Source organism: Rhinolophus sinicus, chromosome 14 (assembly GCF_057876585.1).
Source record: "Rhinolophus sinicus isolate RSI-liver-muscle chromosome 14, RSI-T2T, whole genome shotgun sequence".
NCBI classification, from domain to species: Eukaryota; Metazoa; Chordata; class Mammalia; order Chiroptera; family Rhinolophidae; genus Rhinolophus; species Rhinolophus sinicus.
In genome coordinates this window covers 127,455,773-127,460,514 of record NC_142514.1, presented here as the reverse complement: position 1 = coordinate 127,460,514, position 4,742 = coordinate 127,455,773, and the positions used below count along the sequence as shown (strand labels likewise).

The 4,742-nt window shown below is 36.3% G+C and overlaps 1 non-coding gene across 1 annotated transcript; it reads right to left on the bottom strand.

Annotated features, from left to right (window-relative positions):
* Nucleotides 1-2,843: 2,843 nt before the first annotated feature.
* Nucleotides 2,844-3,005, bottom strand: LOC141572537 (U1 spliceosomal RNA). The gene has a single exon (XR_012497862.1). It is a non-coding gene; the product is annotated as a U1 spliceosomal RNA (small nuclear RNA).
* Between the last annotated feature and the right edge of the window lie 1,737 nt (nt 3,006-4,742).

The following is a 4,742-nucleotide window of genomic DNA, read 5'->3' as shown; positions in this document are numbered from 1 at the left end:
AAAACAATATAAGCAGATTATAGCTATAAGGAGTGATAACATTTTAATTAGCTTGATTGTGGTGATTATTTCACAATGTATATGTATGTTAAAACATCAAGTTGTACACCTTAAATATATAGAACTTTTATTTGTCAATTTAACCTTAATAAAGCTGGGGAAAAACTGAAAAGAAAAGATAGCATGTAGTACATTTTATAAATTTATATACACATGTAAGGAATGATGATTTTTAGTAATAGAATTATCAAAAACTGACAAAGGTAGGATGGCAAATAGTGTGAGTAAGTTTTCCTCCTCACGTTTCATTGTGCAAAGTAAATAGATACAATCTGAATTTAATACATTAATCAATAGAATTATAAACATTTTGTTAATAATAACAGAGCTGACCACTAGAAGAATTAAAATTAGAAATGCTAAAAGTGATTGCCTCCAAAGATAAAGATGGAGATGAAAAGAGAAAGACAATCTATTCCTTTCCATTTTATGTAATCCTGTGCTCTCATTTTATGAACATATAGATGTATCATTTTGAAAATCAAACAATCATAAGGGCTATTTTCCTATTACTGTAAAGTCTTTCATAATATTAAGGACTGTGTTTCTAAACTTTCAGACTCAGGCATAGGCAATGATTTGGTTGAACTTATCACAATGCATTTCAAAAAATAATTAAGATTCTACTGTGCTAAAACTATTCCATTTCTTCCTTTAGGTCTCTGCTTAAATGTTCTTTTCTTCAAGGGGCTATTCCTAGCTCCCTAGCTTAGGTTACATCTCCTTGACTTCTGTTTCCATTCCCATTTCATGTGTTTATTGATTGCCTGACCTTCTCGCCTAGACTATAAACTCTGCAGGGGTAGAAACTGACATTTTTAGCTTTTTTCCTCCTCCAGAATAGAATTAAAGTAAGTTATTTCTTCTTTATTTTTAATTAAAGTTTATTTGGGTGACAATGGCTAGTAAAGTTATACAGGTTTCAAGTGTACAATTCTGTGATACATTATCTATATATCACATTGTGTGTTCACCACCCAGAGTCAGTTTTCCTTCCATCACCATATATTTGATCCCATTTACCCTCATCTACCACCCACTGCCCCCTTACCCTCTGGTAACCACTAAGCTATTATCTGTGTCTATAAGTTTTTGATTCTTCACTTGTTTGTCTTGTTCCTTTTTTCCTTCAGCAGCTATGGAAGGCAGTGTGCAGGTTCGTCAAAAAATTAAGAATAGAAATACCATATGACTGAGCAATCCCTCTCCTGGTTATCTACCCAAAAAATCTGAAAACATTTGTCCGTAAAGATATATGTGCTCCGATGTTCATTGCAGCTTTTTTTTTACCGTGGCCAAGATATGGAAACAACCAAAGTGTTCTTTGATAGATGATTAGATAAAGAAGACATGGTATATATACACAGCGGAATACTATTCTGCCATAAGAATAGATGAAATAGTGCCATTTAAGACAAAATGGATGGGTCTTGAGATTATTATGCTAAGTGAAAGAAGTCAGACAGAAAAAGTCGAGAACCAAGTAATTTTCTTAAGTGCAAAATCAGGCAAATGTAGAACTAAAAACTAGTAGGTGGGTCAGAGGCTCAAAGAACTTTAACCAAACGACCAAAGAAAAATCTTAAAGTAAAGGAAGTGTTTAAAAACAGAATGGGCAGCTTCGCAGGGTAGCATACTAAAAATATTCAAATGGAGTCTAGATGTCATCTACCTGGGACTCCTGCATTGAGGATATGTGTATTGAACACCTTAGAAGTTTCAGAAGAAATGATTCTTAACTTACACAATCTTTCTTAATCTTTACAGCAATGTGGTTAGGTGTCTATAACTACAATTTTGCAGTAAAAGCAACAAGGGGCTGAGAGGGGTTCAGTCACGGGCCTTAGATCATCCAACTAGAAAGATATTAGAGACTGGATTTGAACATGTCTATCTTATTTTAAGCTACATTGTCCTTAAATTCTCTTTTAACTCATATCATTTTATGATGCTTTATAATTTGCCAAAAAAGAAAACATATATCCTGTGACCCCAGCCAACGGTTGAGTTTACTGAACTACCCAGACTAAGTAGCAGCATCACCCAGTCCAAATGCTCCATGTGTTCTGAGGAACAGGATATGAATTCAGCAAAGGCTCGTGAACCTTTGTATTTGGGTCAGCTGGTAATTTGTGCTCAGACTGATGTGGTCTTAAGGCTGAATAGAAGGAAAGCAAAATAACTTTCACTTTTATCTTGTTTCTGTCTGTATATGACATGACTGTTATTTCAGAACAAATGCTGTCTCAAATGATTTTTCAGCAAAAAGTCATCACATCAGATGCTGTGCATTCATTTCTGTGTCCATCTTCCTGCTTGGACTACCATTGTGGAAATGAGGCTGCCTCTGTCCAGCTGAAACCTTTGAAAAAATATGGTCAGTCTGACTTTTGCAATCTACATACTAAAGCACTAAAAAGGACTTTTCTCATTTTAAATTTCTAAACCTCTTCTCTGTCGTGATTCCTAAAGTAAAAATCACTAGCAAATATCATGCCAGAGACTTCGAAAATAACAATTCCAGCTCTCTGCAGATTATAAAAAAAACACGTACTCATTGTAGAAAATTTAAGATACACAAAAGTTTTTGGTGGCTTTTAAAATATATCTATATTCAGTTTTAATAGCCTCCAATATCAGTATTAAAATTGTCACAATAGGGAAATTTACAGAACACAAGAAGTCACCAGACTCCCATATTAAAACTCAATTATAAATATGGTTGAGGCAGTGCAGCTCTTGCACTAGAAACAGTCTAATTAGTACTCAATTTTTTTTTTACATAGGGGAGCAAGCAAACACAGTCCCCCACTACCTCAAATTACACAGTAGTTTCCCACATTTGAGGAAATCACAGGAGTCAGCACACACAGAGCGCAATGGATAAGCCTTGCCCTGGGTAAACCACCTTTGTAATCATGGTATCCCCCCTGCCAGGTAAGTAATACTCAAATTTAGATAGCAAAAATATTGTTTTGAAAGGATTATTATTATCATTATTATTATATCTCTTCTGCACAATAATACTCCATCACCTTGGCCAGAAATCAGAGGCTCCTATTTAACTAATGTCCTATACCTACTCCTACAAAAAAGAGACTTGAAACCAATCTTCTGACTTAAGAATCAGAGCTGTGCAGTCTATTTCCTTATCTGTAGCTCACCTGCCTGATCTGGAGCATGAGGCTGCCTGCATGCAACCATTTAAGGAGCATCCCATAGGCTCATGTACCTCCGTTACTTCCTGTTTGGTCTTCCAGTGGTATGTAATGTGTCCGCCATAAGAGTTTGTCCCCATCAAAATCCCAATGGCATTTTTTAGAGAAATAGTACAAAAAAGTCATCAGATTTGTACAGAATCACAAAAGCCCCTGAATAGCCAAAGCAATCCTGAGAAAAAAGAGCAAGACTGGAGGTATCACACTCCCTGACTTCATCTTGTACTACAAAGTGACAATAATCCAAACAGCAAGGTATTGGCAGAAAAACAGGCACACAGACCAAGGGAATAGAACTGAGAACCCAGAAGTAAACCAATGTATATGAGGTGTGATTTACAAAATACGGTGAATGCAGCTGCCGAGTGCCATCCAACAGAAAGGCAGAGATTTTCAATATAGGAAGCAGCACATCAAACAGTAACAGTGTCGGAAAAGTTTCTACTTGTGCAGTGCAGTCAGTCGGTTGAGAGAAGGTGTGTTTTAAAGTATGCCATAAATCATGGATCACAAACAACGCATTAACATGAAATTTTGTTTCAAACTGCAATAAAGTGCTAAAGAAACACACGAAATGTTAAAATTAATTTACGATGATGCTGCAGTGACCATCAAGATGCTTTGAGTGATTTCATAATGCTTATGAAGCGAATGAAGGAGAGATGTCAACATCAAAAACCCAAGAGAATGTTGAATGAGTAAGCGAAATGATTTGATCAAACAGGTGATTGACTATGTATTAGGGAAATTTCTGAGGATCTGCACATCTCTTACGGTTCTGTTTAAAGCATTTTAACAACAGATTTTAACGAGGTGAGTGAGTGTGAAATTTGTTCCACGTGTTTTGACCGTCGAACAAAAGCAACAGTGTTTGTCAATTTCGTTGGAGTTGCACAACTGTGCTCCTCCAGATGCCAGCTTTTTATTTTTTCCATGGGAGATAAAACTTGCGTCAATGAGTGTGGTTATGATACTGAGACCAAGGCTCAGACTTCTCAATGGAAATCACCCAGTTCTCCTCCTGTGAAAAAAAGTGTGTCAATCAAGATCAGACATCAAAATGATGTTAATTGTTTTTTGACCTTGATGGAACTGTGTGAGCTGAGTTTGTACCCAGGAAAACTACAGTGAACTCTGAATATTATAAGGGCTTATTAGAATGTTTAAGAAACAATGTGCATAGAAAATGGCCTGAGAAATGTGCAAATGGTTTCATCCTCCATCATGACAATGCTCTGTGTCACACATCACTTCTGGTATGGAAATTTCTGTCAAATAAAGACATTGCAGTGTGTCCTCATCCACCTTATTCACTGGATCTGACACTGTGCAACTTCAGGCTCTTCTCCAAAGTAAAAATGACCATGAAAGGTAAACGTTTTGAATCAATTCAGGACATTAAGGCAGTCATGAAAGCGCAACCAAAGACACCCACGAAAGAGAACTTCCAGAACTGCTTCAGAA